Raw genomic sequence first — 21,826 nt, 5'->3', positions numbered from 1 at the left:
AGTAGCCCAGCCCCAGTAACCTACTGCAGGAAGAGGACGCATCTCTGCCAAAAGCTTTTGGGTTCTGAGATTCGTTTCTGAGCCTCTGGAATCATGGCTGTTAAGCAGTTCGATCAGGAGCCAGAGAGGCCATTCCTCCAATTTTATAGCTGAGCCAGAGGTGTTTTGTGGGTGTGTCTCCCACATACCTAACCTTTGGCCATTTACTTTCTTGGTAAACTTAGCCCCAAGTTTTTGGGGTCTGGCCAAAGGCACAGCAGCAATTTTGAGGTATCTGAAGGCATGACGGTGCCATCAGGCTGCTGATGCACTCGTCTCACAGGTACAGATTGACCTGCTGGCGGCACCATACCCCTGCCCATAGATTTTAGAAAGTGCCACATTCGAGGCTCTTTCAGGGTCAGTAGAATGAGACCCATCATTGTTACTGGTTTTTGGCATATTAAATATGCCACGGGGGGTTTGCCACACTCTGCCATGTGGGCGGGATACTTTTGGTAGCCTGCCAGGTTCTCCAGAGTAAAAACTAGATAATAAGATGAAAACCCAGGAGCAGGGTTTTATAGTCTCTGGGTCTTGGCCGTTGATGGGATTACACTGCACAGGGGGCAGTTGGGGTGTGTATAGCCTACATACTGGAAGATGGGGGATCTGGGTGGAGGAGGCCCCAGTCCCAATCCAAGCAGGCTTGGAGATCTATGCCACGGGTCCCGCACACCTGGGATCCTCTGCCTGTTCCTTCATGCGTGAGGCTCGTCCAAACATGTGGAGAGTGGTCCTAAGCATGGCTGTGGCTGGAACTGGAGGTCTTCAGCTGCCGGGGCTCTGTTCGGGGTGGGGAGGGAAACTCAACCATAGAAGGTATGTCTACGGTGGTATGGCCGTAGACATACCTTCAGGGTGGTATATCTATCGCCGTACCATGCTGAACACACCCGATCTCGTCTGATCTTGGAAGCTAAGCAGGGTCGGGCCTGGTTAGTACTTGGATGGGAGACCGCATGGGAATACCAGGTGCTGTAGGATATGATCATTATGGCTTATGAAACATTTGAATTTTAGACATGTTTGGATTTTAGATATACAATGTCCCATCAATGAGCCCACCAGTGTCTAATTCCTTCCATCAGTGTTTCAAGTTCTCTCTCTGGCCCCTTGGGCCTCTCCCCGACTCCCAGCCTACCTTCTTTTTTTTTTTTCCCTTTATTTTATTATTATTTTTTTAATGTTGTAGATTTACAATTTTTTTGTGCTTTGGTTTCAATTATACAATGATCAGATACCCATCCCTCCACCAGTGCCCATTTTCCACCACCATGGATAATATCCCTCCCACCCCCATCCCCCCATCCCCCCTGTCTCTGTGGCAGGGCAATCCCCTGTGTTCTCTCTCTTCTTTTGGGTGTTGTGGTCTGCAAAAGAGGCATTGAGTGGCAAACATGTTCAGTCCATAGTCTACTTTCGACATGCATCTCCCCTCCTGGGAGGATCCTCCAAACATCCTTTATTTGGTGCTCCCTTCTCTATCTGAACTGCCCTTTCCTCTAGGATACCCGGCTGGCCTCTAAGTTATGGAGTAATCCTCCTGGTGCTGATCTCAGCTATTCTTGGGTATTACTCTCATACTTTGTTACTTTATATCCCCCAGATGAATGCAATCTTTCTATGTCTATCCCTCTCTTTCTGACTCATTTCGCTTAGCATGATACTTTCCATATTGTACCACTTGTATGTAAATTTCATGACTTCATCTTTTCTAAGAGCTACATAGTACTCCATTGTGTAGATGTACCAAAGTTTCTTTAACCAGTCATCTGTTCTTGGGCATTCAGGTTTCTTCCAGTTTCTGGCTATTGTAAAGAGTGCTGCAATGAACAAACAAGTGCAGATGTCACTTCGACTATACATTTTTGCCTCTCTGGGATATATTCCCAGGAGTGGTATTCCAGCCTACCTTCTTGACAGGAACACTTTTGAGCTTTTTGGCTAAAGAGGCCAGTCTTAAGTTAGAAATATTTGTGAGTGAACTTTTGGTTATCTGGCTCCTTCAACTTCAATTCTGAGGGATGGAATAAAAATAAATCAGGGACTAATAATCATACTTTTCCTTGAGTTTCTAGGTCTCAGCTGATCTGTGATACTCTAAATTTCATTAGAGGATTCTTTTGTTTACTCTGTATGTAATATTTAGGGACTATAATTGTCTTAGTAAGAAATATTGAGAAATACACCTTTATTCATCTTTCCGGAACTTTAAGTCTGTAGATTTTTATTTTATTTTATTAATTGTTTAGCACTTGGCAGTTGGTATTTAATACATTTTTCATCCTGGGATCCAGACACTTACCACTGTTATTTGAGAGATACAGGTGCACAATCAGGCTGACATTGTCACTGTAAATATAAAATTGGCAGTACACATAGAAAAATACAAACACTGGCAGTCCTGTCCTAAGTAATAAGTAAGTAATGTATGACACAGAATTAGTTTTGGGGACTAGAGAGATATTACAATGGTTAAGGTGCTTGCCTTTCATCTGGATAACCCTAATTAAGTCCCTGGCACGTTTTATAATCCCTGAGCACAATCAGGGGTGTTCCTGAGCACAGAGCCAGGAGTAAGCCCTGAGCACCATTATGTGTGGCCCCACCCTGTCTCCCACCTCCCAAAAATATATTGTCATTGAAAAATAGCAATACCTTTTATCACCACAATACTTGCCATGTTTATACCATTTTATCATTGTTCTTAATAGTAGCAAGAATACTGAATATAGAAAAATTTTTTCACAATATTTGAATGTCTATTTCGAGTACATTCTCCACTTGATCTACTTTGTTGATCTGCTTTGCATAACAACCACTTTTGTTTGTGTGGGAATTTAATATTTAATTTAATGTTCTGCTCTAGACATTACTAGATGTCAAGGAGATAAAGATAACCTATATCCTGATTTCATAGGTGAGAACAAACAATATATAAATGGAGAATTCAGAACAAGAAATCAGATGGAGCAATGCCTTAAAGACCATAAATCATGAGTGAAGATGTGGCAGACATGCCCCGGGTTCAACGCTGGTGTTCTGTGAGAGCAAGGCACCCTATCAAACTCTAGCACTTGATGCTTACAACAATTCAGACATAAAGTTTACAGGCACAGAGAGATCCTCAGAAAGTTGTATTTGCTTTCTATTGTAATTAAATTTTTTATTTCATATTTTTCACAAGTTAGTATTGAGCTGTACAGTACAAAGTCAGTAAAATCTGAGTTTAGGTTATGGATTGAGCCCTGTGACGAGCCGTGCAGGTCAGAATCACATAACTGACTGTTCCTGTAGTTCCCTCAAGTAAGGAGATTGTTTTTAACATTCAAGAGCTTATCCTTACAACACTTCCCTCTCTGTTCATGTTCTCCTTCTATTGAACAAAGGAAAAACAGCTTTCTATAAGAACAAACTAAACAACTTTTCATGGAATAGTTGTTGGGTTATTTGTTGTCTTTGGTTCCCCCAGTGGTACTCAGGAATTTCTCCTGGCTTGGTGCCCATGCAAGGGATGGGGGTCACTAGATGAACCTGTGGTGCTCGGGATCGAACCCAGACCTCCGGCATTCTAGCCTGTGCTGCAGCCTTTTCAGCTCTTTCCCTGGCCCTAGTTGTTGAGTTTTAATATATAACATACACCCACATTCTCAGTGAGTAGTTAAGACAAAATTGAAAATAACTACTATTTATTGATTATTATTGAAAATAACTACTATTTATTGATTATCTGCTCTGTTATATGAAGAGAAATGTATCATACATAAGTATATGTATATAAATATATGTATTTTCTTTAACTTTGCAGCAATTTTGTCCTGTGCTTGGCCTGTGTTTGTTTCAAGTGCTGAATATAAATCAGGAAAATATATACCAACAGAGAGTAAGCTGATTTTCTGTTTGATTCCCCTCCTCAGAACAATCATCTGTTCTTCTCTGACCCTCAGTATATAAGGGTGGTTATTGCCTAACCCTCTGCACCAGGAGCTTCCCTGCAGATTTGCTTCTATTTGTACTTGGTCAAAAGAGAGCTCCGGTAAGAGATCAGAAAGTGAGAGAAGAAAAAACTAGGATATTTCTTTCTTGCAATCTAGCACAGTTCTGGTTGGTCATTCAGTGATTAAATCACCTGCCTGGCAACACTCCAGGAGTAATTCAGTTCTCACCAAACATTCTCAATTTTTACCCTTTGCCATTGGGTCTAGAATGATAAAGGTTTGTTTCTGCTTCTAGTGCTGAATGCCTCGTTATTATTCCTCCTCAAGTCCTATAAACATGCAGTATCACCCATGATTAGTTTATCTCCTGAATTCAATGTGAATGTCCATTTTTGTCTTTCTAGTACTCTATAGAGAAACTATGCATTTAAGTTGCACAATTAGTTCTTAGTAAACCTGGTCTTCCTAGGATTTAAGCTTTGGTTTTCTTGATTTCAAAACTTATCCTTTTTCCACTAAAACTAAATTTTGCTCCCTTATCCCCAAAAATGTCAAAATGCACTTGTTATGGAAAGAGTTAATGACTAATATAAATGACTAATAAAAACTCAAAAAGCAATTGTTCATGTGAGCCATTTTTTTAGAAATGTACCCCTATAGATTCATAAGCAGAATATCTGTACAGATGTGACTACATCGGAAATACGTTTGGTATGTTATCAGTAATATATATTTGTCCAGGAAAGGAAACTTTCTGATCATAAAGTATATTAATTTGATGATTTTTCTTTTTTGCTTTTTGGGTTACATCCAGCCATGCACAGGGGTTACTTCTGGCTCATGCACTCAGAAGTTACTCCTGGCAGTGCTCAGGGGACCATATGGGATGCTAGGAATTGAACCCAGTTTGGCTACGTGCAAGGCAAATGTCCTACCTGCTGTGCTATTGCTCCAGCCCCAATTAAATGATATTAAGTATGTGATCACCATGAGCTGATTTAAAGGGTTTAGTGATTTAAGATTATTTTTAGTTAAGTCTTATGATGATTAGAATAGTTATTTTCACCAAGGACACTAATATAAGATAACTGACTGACCTTGGTTCCATGATTATCTTTTAGCTTCAGGACATAGCACCCATCATGATCAATTATCTCATAGTAAAACCAATAACAAAAGCAACTATTGCTTGATTAAGCAATCTTCTGATACCTTAGGTGTGAAAATATGGCACTGCATGTCTGAATATGACTGCTTTCAGTGGAATTGCTGCCTGCCTAATGTGAAACATTTTCTGAGTTTAAACAACCTGGGCTTATTGATCTCATGGAGATTGTTTCATACTGGAGATACCTTTAGGAGAAATTAGGGCTTCACCCTGACATCCTGGGTCTTGTTCGTATTGCAGATAAGACAAATTTCTTTGTCTTTGCAAATAAAATTCAGCTTTTCTTGAAATTCAGCCATTCCCCAGGATTGCTCATCTGCACTGCTTAGAATTCCTGCAAACTTCATGTTATGAACATGACTCCACCATGTGGTAGCAGAAATATTCCTGGAAGTCATATATAATCAAAAGAACTTTCTGATAAGTTATCCCTTTATTGATCTCTGTAAAATCCAAACTTATTCAGAATTCATTCAAGTTATAACCAATTTTGTAGATTAGTGAAGATGACTTTTAAAATATTGTGTTTAAAATTATTAAGAGATTGCTTTATAAAACATTAATGTATTTCTTAATGCTGTACACTTATATCACAGGAAGAAAGAGATTGAAGTAAAAAATGAGACATGCAGTAGTAAGTCAAAGTTAGTTTTTCTGTTGTTGTAAACTATTATGCTTCATCATAAGTGATAGGACAAAAGTTTGACTGTGGGTGCTAATGTTGTCTTAAGATATTTAATCAACCATTGCCTTCATGGTCTTTGAAGAATAATAGATGAGATTTAAGTGAGATCTTTGTTTCAGAGTTTTATATAACATTGAGTAGAGAAATATCACTATAGCCATAAAGAAAGCCTGGAAGTTGAGTAAAACTTGAAGCTGGACGTTTGCCAATAGACTTGTCAAAAAGTTCCAAGAAAAGTGACTGTCAGAACATACCTGTTCAACAATTACCATAACATTTTCAGCAGAGTTCAGACAGTACGCCATAGAGAATTGATTTGGAAGGTATAGGGTCAAGGTTACTTTTTTTTTTTAATGTGCATCTCTTTGTTTCATTCTCCTGCATTATCTTCTGAGTGGCTGTATACCAAATTCATAGGGCCAAGGTCATTTTTAATTTGGAAACTGCATCTGATGGCACCCATTTCAATTCTTGTCTAAATGAACAAAATAGAGCTTCCCTGAGATATCATGGGACCTCTTGTAACAAGGCTGGAAAAGAATCACAGTGTGAGGAAATGGAAAAATTTCAGAGCTTAGAAATGTGTGTGTGGTGTTATTGATTTAAACCATTTTTCTGTGCGATAACCATGACTTTTCTCTGCTGAGATAGAAATCAAAATATTGAGCAAAACAATAACAATGCCATGTTCATAAATTTTTCTGTTAGTAAGGAAAAGGGAAATAATTTTATATCTATATCATTTAACACATAAAATGCTTATAAATCTGTATTTATAGTATACATAAATAAAACAAAAAGAAATATTTTACAAATATAAAGCATCCCATTGGGCTGGAGCGATAGTACAGCAGGTAGGGCGTTTGCCTTGCACACGGCCAACATAGCCAACCCAAGTTCGATTCCTCCTCCCCTCTCAGAGAGCCAAGCAAGCTACCAAGAGTATCTCGCCGCATGGCAAAGTCTGGTAAGCTACCCGTGACATATTCAATATGCCAAACATAGTAACAAGTCTCACATTGTTACTGGGCTCACTCGAGCTAATCGATGAACAATGGGAGGACAGTGACAGTGAAAGCATCCCATTATTTAGCACACTGTGAATATAAATTGAAAGAGAAAATACATTAGAAATTAAGAATAAATTTGAAGAATAATTCAAGGTCATATGAGGGAATATTATAATCCTGGTTGATATTATTAAGTTACAGTTACAGAGACATTTATTATAGAGGCAAAAAACATACCTCACACATATATTTATTGGTAAATAGCTTTGGACCATCTATTATTTCCTAAGAAATGTACTGAATATTGAATATATATTATATATTGAAAAGGATGGTAATATTTACACTCTGAAAATAAAAAGTGAAAATTGTGATGGGAACAGACACACAATGAGTGTGACCTTTAATTAATTGATTAGAGTTCTTTACTAATGGGCTGCCTCATCATAGTGACCATAGTCTAGAAGTTGCCATCTCTCTTGGATGTAGTTCTCTTTCTTATTTTCCCACAAAACTTTCAAAGCTTCTCTACTTGTTCATTGCCTATTTTGTAACTTATCTCCCACCAGCGTGAAATCCTCAAATATTCATGAATGTCATGTTATATGCCAGGAGTTCCAATAAGGATTGGGAATTGAGAAACAAATAAGCTCATCCCGTTTCAGAATGAAGCCGAGTATTAGAGAGGGAACATGAAGAAAAGTATACAATTACTGCATTCAATAAAATGATGCAATTATGTACTGCATAAGGAAATGAAAAAGTCAATGATCATTTCTCTCTCATGGCAGAGATGAAATAAATATGGGTGCTTCGAAAAGTTTTATAGAGGAGTTATGGAATTTCAAAGAAAGAATTATATACAAATGCAAGCTTTGGGTGCTGAAGGAATGGCAGGTACAAGTCAAAAAGATGCAGAACAACTAGTTGGCTTTGGCTGTAAAAGATTCAGATCACTGGGAATCTGAAGCACCCCAGTGAGCGGCAGGAAAGGGAGAAATAGTGGGGGCTAATTGGGAAACAGTGGAAAGACAAAGCAACCCCCTGAGAGAAACTTGATCAGAGAAGCTTGCATAAAGTCAGTCTAGAAGTGAGCATGACTCTGTCCCTGGGATTCTGGGCACCAAAGAATGTCGACCCTGTTTAAGGCAGCTCGGCATCATGTGCGAACGGAAAGCAGCATTTCTCCCGTTCCTGAGTTCACAAGTAAACACACTGTTATTAGCCATTCTAATTACAGTTGTTTGGGTTCCTGGGTAAGAGATCTATATTTTTAAAACTGCCCTTCCCCACTGTAGCCGTTACTCTTCCCAAGTCAGTACAAACGCTCACTTCAGAGAATTCCCCCATCCTTTGAAGCCCTAGTCAAGAGTTCTGATCAGAGAGGAAAGCTTTGCTTCTCTCTGAGAGATGATGTGCCAGAGATATGTATAACGCTGGTGAACTGTGAGGCTGCACTGGTTCTTTTGAGGATTTTCTGCAATGCTGCCTCATCCTTGTTGTAATGAAAATATTTGTCTGAGGGAGCCCAGATCAAAGGGAGAAACACTCAGAGGGGATTTTCTCTGACTCATATCCTACCTTGAAGCAGGTCCTAGACATGGAGTTGATGTTTATTTTGGAAGACAGTGTTTAAGTGACTAGATGAAACTCACATAGATAAAAGAACTCAGGATTCTAAGAGCTTGTGACAAAATCACCCATTTTCCTGTAATTTCTAGTAGAATGTTCTATCTTAATTTAGTAATATTTAAAATGCCTCATCTTGGAATCAAGAAATTTATGCTTTTCATTTTTCACTCTTAGAATGAAGCCAAATAATGAGATCCATCATTGTTATCCATCATTGTCCATCAGTATATGGTACTCTGTATTTCCTGTGTGGGTGAAACCAAAGCTTGTTTTTTAGTGCCTTGTATGAGGTGATTTTATTAATGACATTTTTCACTTATGGATTGAGGATTTGAAGTAGTCATTGTTGTTATACCACAGGTAATTGGCAGAACTGAAATAAGAAACTACTTTTCTGAGAAAATTAATAAGATTAACTAAAATTTTAATTTGGAGCTCAGAATTAGTCATAGTGTATTTTACCTTGGAAGATAAATATTTCATGTATCTATACTCTCAAAAAGCAAAAAGCAATGTAAACTGAGTAGCTTGCACCTTTGGAATGGTTTCAAATACCATTTTCTAATGAAACAAGCTATGACTTCTTGAAAAAAAAATCTGATTTCTAAGAAGAAAAGTTGACTCTATGTCTAAAGTAGGAACAATACAATATGAAACTAGATGATCTCCTGTCAGGATGAAGTAAATTACCAGAAAATGCAGTGATCCATTAAAAGGTCTAAGAAGGGCTAGAGAGAGAGAGAACAGTGCAGGGCTCTTGCATTGCATGTGGTGACCAGGGTTTGATCACCAGCACTACATATGGTTCTCCTGAGTCCTGTCAGCAGTGACTCCTGCACACAGAGCAAGGAATAAATCCTGTGCAATGCTGGGTGTAACTCCCAAACCCAAAATTAATTAAATATAAAATAAAATTTTCTTAACAAAATAAGAGAGAAAGAGACAAAGAGAGGGAAGTAGAGAAGGAGAGAGGGAAAAGGAAGAAAGGGAAAAGGAAGGAGGGGAGAAATGGAGGAAGAAAGGAAGAAAGAATAAATAGATATTTCTGACATTTTCAGTGTCCTTATTCTATTTGTTAAATATTTAATATTTCTGCCATTAGATGTCAATAGGATACAAAGGAAGAATAAGTTTATGGTAGAATTCTTCATTTATTCCTCACTAAAGTTAGCCATAGCATATATCTAAACAGATTGTCCAAAGTGGAGATTTAATATAATACATCTTTATTAACTTAACATATCTGTGAAACATAAGGATAAAACAATTGCTTGGCATGTTGATTACATGGATGGAATTTTTATATTTGGTTTTGGAGCCATACCAAACAATGCTCAGGACTTACTACTGGCTCTGAGCTCAGGCATCACTAGCGTTGGAGCTTGGGGGGTCATCTGGGGTGTGGGGATTTAACACTGGCCTTGCTCAAGACATGTTTCCCTGCTTGCTATACTACCTCTTCGACCTAGTGGATGATTTTTTAAAAAGATAGAATCAAGTTTTATTTCTGGACCTATATGATTTAGAGTTGTAAAATTTTGTACTGGTTCACTTATCTTCTTTGCATTTGAATAAGAAAACAGTAATTTCTTTATCGAGTCTTTGAAATGACCTGATGAAATGAAATATGTGAAAATATTTCAAAACTCTTGTATTGCATTTATGTAAGAGATTCTCATTGACCAGTACAGAATTTTGATGTCATGCACAATCAGAGAATGTTGTGGAGTATTTCTCACAGGCTCAGAATTTGGGGAGATTTTTTTTTTTTGCTTTTTTTGGGTCACACCTGGCAATGCTCAGGGGCTACTTCTGGCTCTGCACTCAGGAATTACTCCTGGTGGTGCTTGGGGGACCATATGGGATCGAACCTGGTCAGCTGAGTGCAAGGTAAACATCCCCCCCCCCCCACATACACACACTGTACTATCTCTCCACCCTATTTGGGAAGATTTTATGTGTTACTTTGGCAATAGATATTTGCTCTCAAAAAAGGAATGCTGGAGGAACAAGGATTCAGGGTAAAAACAATATACCATTTATAGGGTTCAGTATCACCAAGACTACCAAAGTTCTAAGAGGAGTAATGGACTACATTGAACATTGAACTACATTGAACTATATTTAAGAATTGGGATAACTAAGTTCAGAACTAAGTATTGAAAGAATGTGTTTTGTCCACTACAAACACCGTTAATAACTGGTGGGACCAATGATCCAATCATCATTTTTCTTCCTTTCTAGGAAGCTTCTGCTTTGTGGTAAGATTTTGTTGACTGAAGCCAAGGAAGCAAGATTAATTTAACAAGGTAGAAATAATTGATTTAGTAAAATCAGCAAAACTTTCACCATTTTAGATGTGATTACTTACCTAATGTAGTTTCTTAGTAGAGATGTTAGATAATTAGGCGGAATGCATCAGGTTGATAATGGTGTCTTCAAGCATAGATTGAGTCAAACTTGTCTTTTTAACCACTTTAGTTTCTTAATCTGGGTTCCATAGATCCTCAGAATTGATGATTAATGTTCAAGTGTTTACAGAGCTCATAAAAAATCTTTGAAACAAAAAGAATTTACATCTGTATGTGCGTATTTGGTGGGATAAGTTAGTGGTGAAAATTTGGGAAAATATTAAATCATGTTATATTTATTTCCTTTTAAAATGTTTTATTTGAAGAACTGTGATTTACAAAGTTATTTATAGTTGAGTTTGAAGCATATAATGTCCAGCCCCAATCCTACCACCAATGTTCCCTTCCCTACCCCTCCACCCCCACCCTCCACCTTGACAGGCACATTTTATAGCTTGGCACCTGTACTTTGGATTTTGTGTTTTCATTGCGGTTAAGTCTATGGTTTGATGAGGGGATGCAATGTTTTAAAGGGGTCATACCTAGATCATTCTTGACGCCAGATTACTGGGAGGAGAAAGAAGAGAAGTAAAGAAATTGAGGTGAGAAGGAAAAGTTGAGAAAGGGAAATAACAGGGCAGGGTCTGGGATATACTGGTAATAAGAAGAAGTAATCTAGCTATATGTAGTTTTCTTTAAAACATTTTTCTTACTGGGACTGGAGAGAAGGTGCAGTAGGTTAGGCACCTTGCATGGGGCCACGTCAGCTGGGACCTGCTTTGAATCCCTGCCACCACATATGAGCACTACTGGGGGGTCACTGCTAATCACAGACCTAGAAATAGCCCCTGAGCACCTTCAGAAATGCCCCAAACTCCTTTCTCTAAAAATAAATTAATTAATTTTTAAAAGAAATTGCCCTGTTTTTTACTAATCCTCCTAAAGATGCTGTCTGTTTGTGGAAATTACATGTCTTCTTAATATTATGAATTAGCACCTCAAACACATGTTTGTATCTCTGATCCCTGGAATTTTGTATTACCTACTAACTATTCCTCATTCTGGTTTCTAGTATTATGCTGGCTGGAGACTGTGACTATTGATATGCTCATTTTTACTTTGGATGGTACTTTATAACTTGACTCACCTTCCTCTGGCACGCCAGGTCCATCTTCTAGATCCTGGGCCTGTCCTCTATCTGGGCTCAAGATTCTACCTAACCCTCCACCATCTCTGCCCACAGTTATCACAGAAGCTGTGAAGGTAGACTTAGACTGGAGGCTTTCAGCCGCTGGAAGTTGTCCAACACCAAGAGTATGGAAATCTCTCTCTTTCATGCCACGTGATTGTACACATTGATTCTCAAATGATACTTTCAGCCTACTCTTAACCTAAATATGTTTTTAAATGATTTTTGTCTCAACTATAGTTACCTTAATAAGATGTCATAATAAGTTGTCGCTACTTTGGACAAACTGGCAGGGTACCGAATGTAGCCTGCCCACACGGCAGAGTCTGGCAAACTCCCCGTGGCGTACCCAATATGCCAAATACCAGTAACAATGATGGGTCTCATTCTCCTAAAGAGCCTTGAATATAATCTCAGGGCTAGGATGAAGGAGACGTTACTGGGGCCTGCTTGAGGCGATCGACGATTAACAGGATGATTTGTGATTTGTGATTGTGATAGTTACCTTGGTTGGCACAGAGACTCATTTTCTACACTTATAAGATTAGGCACAATAATATCTGATAATCCTGCGGTAATAAGGGTTTAAGAAGGATTTTGTTTATAAGTAGCCTAAAATTAGCTCTGTATTTAGAGTACAAATACTATCACCATTACCTTGACCATCATTCATCATCAGGGTTTTTTACCACTTATTATTTCTAATGTCCAGAACAAAGTTTGGAACATAAATGGGAACTTAATGAACATGTGATTAAGGAATTTAAAAAGTCCAAGAAGAATCTTATATAGTTTGTTAATATCAACAAATGCAAAATTCCTCCAAATCTCGACAATTAAACTAAAAAATGTACCAATCAAGATGGCAGGTTTGGGGATGGAAGAAAACCTAGAAACCCTGGCGAAGGGAAATTGGAGGTGGTGGTGGGTTGGTACTGAATATACTGTCTATCTAGAACTCAAGTACCAATAACTTTGTAATTAAAACTTATTTAAATAGAGAGCCTTACTTATATTTTCAGTTTATTTACAACTGTGGTTCAAAATGTAGTATTAAATTATATAATAAATAATATATAAATATTTATTATTATATATTATAGGGACTGGAGAGATAGCATAGTGGTAGGGTGTTTGCCTTTCATGCGGCTGACCTGGCTGACCTGGGTTCGATTTCTCCGGCCCTCTCAGAGAGCCAGGCAAGCTACCGAGAGTATCTCACCCACATGGCAAAGCCTGGCAAGCTACCCGTGACATATTCGATAGGCCAAACACAGTAACAAGTCTCATGGTAGAGACGTTACTGGACCCACTCGAGCAAATCTATGAACAGCAGGAGGACAGTGCTAGGGGACGGTGCTAGAGTGATTATATATTATATAACAATAGTATATTATATTGGTATCTTATATATAATATTATATAGATCACAAGATCACAAGCATCCTGTTGTTCGCCGATTACCTCGAGCAGGCACCAGTAATGTCTCCTCCTTCCTAGACCTGAGATCTTAAAAGAGCCATATTCAATGCTCTTTCAGGGTTAGGAGAATGAGACCCATCATTGTTACTGGTATTTGGCATATGCCAAATACCAGTATGCCAAATATGCCAAATAATATTGTATAATAAATAAATAAAAATCTGTTTTAATGGGTATTCTTGAGAAGTGTATAATAAAAATTAGTTTGTAAATATTTATCACAAAGTAATTTTCTATAATTATCCACTGACTTGTGTTAAAAATATCACATTAATATTTTTGTATGTTTTATTTTACCTATATTCAGCAATCCAAAGAAATTTCAAAATTAGACTAAAATGAGTTGGAGAACATGCATTCAGTTATGATGGGTCTTAACTTTGTATCAATAAAATGTTGTATTTTTGTATGATCAGATAGGAAAGCAGTTCATAATTTTAATCTGACTTTTAATCTTTTTATTATACAATTTCCATTTTAGCTATTTTCAGTTCCAAATAATTGAACAGCTGCCATCTAGTGGGAACAAACTAGAACTGCACAATAGGTGCAGGTTATAAAACCATCTCAATTTATACCTGAACAAAGAATCTTATAAATTCATTCCCATTTTCTACAACAATAATGTGCTAGAGAAATAATGAGCTCAAAATTGAAGTTATAAAAAAATGTTTCTAGTCTTACATAATTTTTAACTATAAAAGAAATGAAACTCTTAAGATCATCTATGTTTCTGTTAGAATGACGAAAACAGCAAGTGACAAGATGGAGTTTTGACGCATTGCACTGTCTTCCCATTGTTCATCGATTTGCTCGAGTGGACCCAGTAACGTTTCCATTGTGAGACTTGTTGTTACTGTGTTTTGCATATCAAATATGCCATGGGGAGCTTGCCAAGCTTTGCCCTGCGGGTGAGATACTCTCGGTAGCTTGCCAGACTCTCTGAGAGGGGCAGAGGAATTGAACCCAGTTGGCTAGGTTTGCCACATGCAAGACAAATGCCCTACCCGCTGTGCTATCATTCCAGGAGTTTTGATGAGGAGGTGCAAAATAGGAAAATCATTCTGGACAGTACTTTGGCAGTTTTAAAAATAAAGTTAAATGTAAACTTATTATAATCCAGCAATTCAATTCGTCCAATTCATTCAAAGGAAATTCATATTTACACAAACACCTGTACACAAATGTTTAAAGTATTTTTTTCGAAGAATCATCAAAAAATGGAAACAACTCAAATCAAATATCCATGAATTAAAGAATGGGCAAATAAGCTTCCCCACAATAAAATACTTCTCTGCACTGTAAACAAATTAACACATGGCAACACTGATGAACCTCAAATGTACTTTGTTAACTGAAAGATTTGCTGGAGCGGGCCCAGTAACGTCTCCATTGGAGACTTTGTTGTTACTGTGTCTGGCATATCGAATACTCTCGGTAGCTTGCCGGGTTCTCTGAGAGGTGCGGAGGAATCGAACTCGGCTCGGCCATGTTGGCCGCTTGTAAGGCGAACGCCCTACCCGCTGTGCTATCGCTCCAGCTACATTAACAAAGTAGATTAATGGTTAAAGACCCTGATTCAAAAAAAGGCTACATATTGAATAACCGTGGTAGCATGACATTAAGAAACACAGAAAATGTTAGGCACAGAAACCAAATTATATTAGTGGGTACCAAAGGCGCATTGTTATGATAGCTGATGAATCATAAAGAAAAATGGAGAACGTTTGGGTTAACAAATATATACTTTATCTTGATTGACTATGGCAGGTGTTACAGGACTGAAAGTTTGTTGGAAATCATAGAACTGCACACCTAGAGAGAAGTGCTTGGATTTTAGATGGAGGATCAAATATTTAAAATAATGCATTAGGTACCCAGGCAGATTGGGTCATCAATCACTGAAATATTTGATCAGGACTCTGTTATCAGAACTGCAATATGTTGAGTCAGTGCTAAGAAAATGGGACAGACAGAAGAAAGTTTTCACACATATTCTGGAGAAGCTTTAAATGAACTCATTCTGCTTCCTATAATTAATCTTCATGGGGGGAAATGTGCTTCCCCAGAAATATTCCATGCTTCTCAGACCCTGGGATGGTGGGGGTTACCAGCTGGAAATTGTTTGAAAGTTGTGGGGTTTTTTTGTCCCTAAAGATCTATTTGTGGTTGGTGGGACAGGTGGCACAACCAAAAATATTAGAATTTCCTGGAGGAGTGCGGCTGGGGAGGTGGGGTGGTCAGGAAAGAGCCTGCAGCCTTATTAAAAATGTTTGCCACCCATTCCATGCTACTCCCTCTGATACACCTCAGGTGCCCAGGAAGGTACACAGGAAATTTAGGCCTGATGAGAGTCTGCTGTGAGCACTTGCATGGTACAGACCCCACAGTTCACCAAACCCACATGTTATCAAACTGTTCCTGATTCCACCAGTTCTGCCTGGTGAGGGAAATGACCCCTGTCGATCCCCCAGTACTCCCAATTTCTTGGGGTGCCATGGAGCCCATGATGGAGTGAGGGATTGCTCTTTGTGGGAAAGGAAAGTTAGTCCTAAATCTCATCCAGGCTTTTTATGTCTATCACCTTTCCTCAATGTAACTGTCTAGCTACTGGAAGGCCCAGTCCCGAACCCTGCAGGCTTGGAGATCTCAGCCCCGGGTCCCACACACCTGGATTCCTCTGCCGGTTCCTTTATGTGAGAGGCTCATCCAAGCGTGTGGAGAGTGGTCTCAGCATGGCTTTCGCTGGGTCCTGGAGGTCTTCAGCTGTTGGGCCCTGGTGAAGATAGTCAGGCATGGGGGTAGGAGACAGTGCTTTGTTCTCTTCCGGGAGCTGGTGTTATAGTTTCTGGATCCTGACCATTGATGGGTTTACATGGAAATTGAGGAATCAATGAGCATTGATTCATTCAAATGCCTAACAACCCGGATCGGACGATTACACTTGAATAGATGTGGCTCACTGCTGGTTTCTATCTTCGTTTTCTCTGCACCAACATCCAATTATGGTGAAGGAGAAATTGAGAAGTTCTACATGGAGCTGGAAGTTCTATGAAGAAGACCACTCCTTCTACAAGATCATTGTCGGTGATTTTAATACCAAGATAGGGCTGAGAAGATCAGCCGAAGAACTCCACATCAGGAGCCATGGCCTAGAATGGAACAAACAGGGTGATAACGAACACATGATAACACATGATAACCCAGTTCATTGAAGTTTCTTGGGAGTTCAAGATGCCGCTCTGTCTAACGTTCATTGATTTAAAGAAGGTCTTTGATTCTGTTGAGATGGAAGTGGTCATCGAAGCCCTAGTCAATCAGGGCATTCAAACTCAATACATCAGAATCCTCTGTGAGCTGTATTACGGATTCACTACCAGGATCTCACCATTCTACAAAGAAGTAATCATCGATGTCAAGAGAGGGGTTCAGCAGGGTGATACTATTTCACTGAAACTCTTCAGTGCCACCCTTGAGAACTTCATGTGACAACTGGAATGGGAAGAAATGGGAGTGAAGATAGATGGTCGGCAACTACACCACCTCCGCATTGCTGATGACATTGTTCTAATAATACCAAACATCAGACAAGCGGCACAAATGCTGACCAACTTCGACCATGAGTGTGGAAAGATCAGATTACAGCTGAATCTCACAAAGACACTGTTCATGAGAAACAGTCTTGTTCCTGATGTTCCATTCATTCTCAACGGAATGACCATCTCTGAATGCAACAGTTATGTGTACCTAGGTTGAGAAGTCAACATGATGAATGACCTGGCACCTGAGTTGCGCAGGAGGAAGAGAGCGGCTTGGAACACCTTCAAGAGCATTGAAGAAGTAACTAAGAGGATGAAGAAGCTCCAGCTCTGAGCACATATCTTCGTTTCCACGGTTCTTCCTGCATTAACATATGCCTCAGAGACCTGGGTCCTAGGAAAACAGGATGAGAATGCTATTAGGGTCTCTCAAAGAGGAATCGAAAGAGCTATGCTTGGAATATCATGCTTCACTCAAATGAGAGAAAGAATCTGGATTCCAACCTCCATCAACACTCAAGAATCAAGGACACTGTCTCGTTTTCCAAGGTGTTGAAAATCAGATGGGCTAGACACTTAATGAGATTTAGAGACAACTGCTGGACTAGCGCCATTACCGACTGGATTCCACGGGATGTCAAAATATCTCGTGGCTGCCCACCTACGAGGTGGTCAGACTTCTTCATCAAGACCCTGAACGATCGGTTTGAGCCTCTTCATGTTCCTATAATGAGCAGATGCCATTGGACTATGCTAGCACGCAACAGGGATGAATGGAGACGTTACTGGTGCCCACTCAAGTAAATCGATGAGTAACGGGATATCAAGTGATCAAGTGACCTTTCCTCAAAGAAAAAAAAATTAGGAGATAAATAGTGAAATTAAACAATGGGTTGGGGGTGGGGTTGGGAGAAATTGTGGGAAGGAAGAAAGAGATATGAAAGGATATATGGGGTATTGCCCCAGATGAGAAAATGTACCCTAAAGAAAGAAAGTGCATGTCTCAGGCAAAAGCAAGCCAAAGAGATTATAGAGTAAAAGAAAGGAAATACATATCTTAGACAGAAATGCCAGCAAGTGTGGTTTTTCCTTGACTCTTTATATTCATTTTTCCAAACTGCCTCCCAAAAACTATTGCTGAAGTGTTCACCAAGGGGGGAGCTCTTGCTGTTCCTAGGTGGCCTTTGTTGCAGAGATGGAGTCTCTCCTCCCAGGAAGGGCAGCCACGCCCTAGACCTGGAATTCTGTGTCTCAGTGGTTCTCTGGGTTCCTAAGATGGGTCCTATGTTTCAGAGACCTTCGTGCCTGGGGGCTAGTTTAGGTTCCAATGTTTTCCTCAATATATATTATCACCCACCTCTCTGCTTGCAATACATTTGTCATTAGTCCTGGGATTTATAGGTCAGTCTAAATTTTATTTGCAACTGCTTTTTATCTTTACTGTTAGTTAATTCAGCTCAGATAACTATTACTTTCTCAAAAGATTCTCTCTAATAAAAGAGCACAGAATATTTTACCATTTTATATTTTTCCATTTTAAAGTGATATCATACAATGAGCCATGAAGTTTCACTGTTACTCAAGGGCTAAATGGGAGACACACGGTGACGAGTGAGAAGAATTTTATTGGCCACCAGCCAACAGACTGGAAGATGAGGGAGGGGCTCAAGTCTCAAAGTCTCAAAGTCTCAAACCTGTCTTGCTTATTGAAGTGGTCTTGCATAAGCACCAAAGCTTCACTTTCACATCTAAAATGCCAGGCAGGCTGGGGCTGTTGCTGCCAGCACACATCAGCAGCTGTCCCCAGGTGACACGAGAGGACCCAGTGTCTGCTCAGTTCTGTTGCCCAATTTCTAGACTTGGAGGGCTTGAGAGGTAGTACGGCAGATTAGCTGCTTTGCTCGTGGTTGATCAGGGTTTGATCACATGGTCCTGCCAGGAAAGATCCCTTAGTGCAGAGGCAAGAGTAAGCCCTGAGCACAGATTGGAGTGTCCCCTCACCCCAAAACAAATCAAATTAATCCAATTCCTGTGCTTGATCCAGCCATGCTGTTCCAAGATGAACTCAAATTATTTTAATTAAATCTCACTCCTTCTCATGATTGGCTCAGGACATTTTATATGTATTTGGTTATATGTTTCCTGCTCACTGTCCTCCCAGAATTAACTAATAAACAGAGAATAGAATCTTTCCACATAAGAAGCCCAGAGATACACAGCTGAAAACTCCCCAAGGCTGTGCTAAGTGTCTCTTTCTCCCTCCCTCTTTCTCTCTCTCCCTCTGCCTGTCTCTCTCTGTCTCTGTCTCTGTCTCTCTCTGTCTCTCTCTCCCTCTCTCTCTCCAGTCCTCTATTGTGTTTGTGTGATCAACGCTTTCTTTCATAAACATACTTTGCTATAACTAAACCATCGTGCACTCTTGGTAAAGTCTTCCCCCATCCCTCCTCAGACAAACAGGGCCTGGATTCTAGCTCCTCTCCCTTCAATAGTGATGAGAAAAGGATTTGTATAAAGAAAAACCATGTGAATGCACACTAGTAGTTCCGAAATGAATAATAAAATCCCCTCCTGGGCTTTTCCTCTAAGGCACACTCTGACATATCTACAAAACTACACAAAGTGAGGCTTAAGCTTTTCTGGAAAGAAAGCGAAAGACAAAAATGAGGAAGATTGTTCTTCTTTCTAGGCTTTTTGGGAGAAGGTAAATTGGGGAAAAGCCTGTTCTCTTTAGGCTTTGGGGAAAGCCAATTGTTTATGCGTAACAGTCATCTTTGGATTAGTTTCAACCTAGCATATAAATTTGTAAATCATATATTGTAAAACCAAAACCCTACTACTGTTTTTTATGTTGAAAGAAAATGTGGTGTTAAATTGATGTGTTTTTTTTCCCCTTATAGGTTTAACAATGTTTTAGAGTGGGAGATTAGAAAGAGCCTTATAAATTTTTCCAAATAAGCAGAAACACCCAAAGTAAACTGTGGTTAGTTATATTTTATTCTGAGTAAAATAGTTATAAATGGGGCTGGAGAGAGAGGCTGCTAGCATGCAGCTCACCCAGGTTCGATCCGCAGCACGACATTTGGTTCCTCTGCACTGTCAGGAATGAGCACACATCTGATTTCATCCATCTCAGATGTCCTAGTGTAATCAATCATTCTATCCCATGCTTGATTTTTAAAAAGCTAACAGAAGGCCTATCCTAAATTAGGCAAGATCCGAATCAATCTAGGTTTTTACTTAAAATGAAAAGTGAGAACTTGGTCACAAAGTAACTCTTCACCTGTGAAAGTTAAGATTATATTTCTACAGAGGGCGGGTGAGAGAGTACAGTTGGGTAGAGTGCTTGATTCACATGCAACCAACCCAAGATTGATTTATGGAACTGCATAGTGTCCCCTGAGCACCAACGAGGAGTGGCTGCAGAGCATAGAAAAATGAGTATGTCCTGAGCAAATCAAGGTGTGGCCCCTTGAACAAAAATGCATAAATAAAATTAAAAAATATATATCACTATCATATGGATTGTTTTTCTCTATTTAACTGTCCACTTCTATGATGTTGTCAGATCCCATATGGCTGTGTTGATGATAGTGAGTGGAGTGAGCCACATGCTTCTGCAGAAAGAGTATTGTACTTCTTTAAATATCTGTTGAAACAATGTGACAGAATTAAGGGGATATCTGATAATGTCCTTGTAAAGAATCTTCAGAAAACATTATGAATGAATGCTATCATCTAGGTCAGAGGGCCAGAAAAATTTTATAAAGAATGAATGGTGCTGAAAAGGACAGTGTGATGACATGGGCATCAGGGACATATCCTTGCATGAGCACGTACTTAAGTTTCATCTGACACGAGATAGTTCTCACACTGAGTCTCACTGGGACCCCAGGATCACTGGTCTGAGCAGCACAGCGTCATCAACTCCGGCATAGAAACTTCCATCAGAGATGGTCAAACATGGCCCTGTGTCACCTGAGCACTGATGATCCCCTCCAAAAGACAATATGCTTGACATAATTGAATAAATTTGATTCATTTCACGAGAAGGGAAGGGACAAAAAGGTTGAAACCTTCACAAGTTCTTTTGACAACTAGGAAACAACCTTATACTTAAAAGCAATGTCCTGAGAGAGAAATTATAATTGTAGTAATATTATTATTTTAATACTAATTTTATTATTATATAATAATATAAGGGGCTGGAGCAATAGCACAATGAGTAGGGCGTTTGCCTTGCATGTGGAGACATGGCCGGCCTGGGTTAATAATAATAATAATAATTATTATTATTATTATTCCACCCCTCTCAGAGAGCCTGGCAAGCTACCGAGAGTATCTCGCCCACACAGCAAAGCCTGGCAAGCTCCCTGTGACGTATTCAATATGTCAAACACAGTAACAAGTCTCACAATGTTACTGGACCCGCTCGAGAAAATTGATGAACAGGAGAACAGTGACAGTGACAGTGATAATAATATAATATTAATTATTATAATATTATAAAAGAAATGTTTCTGATGCCTGCTTGAGCAAATTGAAGATTAATGGGATGACAAGTGATACAAGTTTTTATACTACTGTAATAACAATAATATAATAGGGCTGAAGTCATAGCACAGCGGGTAGGGCGTTTGCCTTTCACATGGCTAACCCAGGTTTAATTCCTCCACCCCTCTCAGAGAGCCCGGCAAGCTACCAAGAGTAACCCACCCGCATGGCAGAGCTTGGCAAGCTCCCCATGACATATTTGATATGTCCCAAACAGTAACAACAAGTCTCACAATGGA

General features: G+C 39.3%; 1 protein-coding gene and 1 pseudogene across 2 annotated transcripts in view; both read left to right on the top strand.

Moving 5' to 3' along the window:
• DLG2 (discs large MAGUK scaffold protein 2) overlaps positions 1-21,826 on the top strand; it is a 1,600,462-nt gene that overhangs the window by 140,591 nt on the left and 1,438,045 nt on the right. The window lies entirely within an intron of this gene.
• LOC130025569 (uncharacterized) lies at positions 908-1,026 on the top strand (annotated as a pseudogene).

This window comes from Sorex fumeus, unplaced genomic scaffold, assembly GCF_029834395.1.
Source record: "Sorex fumeus unplaced genomic scaffold, SorFum_2.1 ptg000030l, whole genome shotgun sequence".
NCBI lineage: Eukaryota > Metazoa > Chordata > Mammalia > Eulipotyphla > Soricidae > Sorex > Sorex fumeus.
Note: the sequence above shows the minus strand (reverse complement) of the source record. Positions and strands in the feature narration are given on the sequence as shown.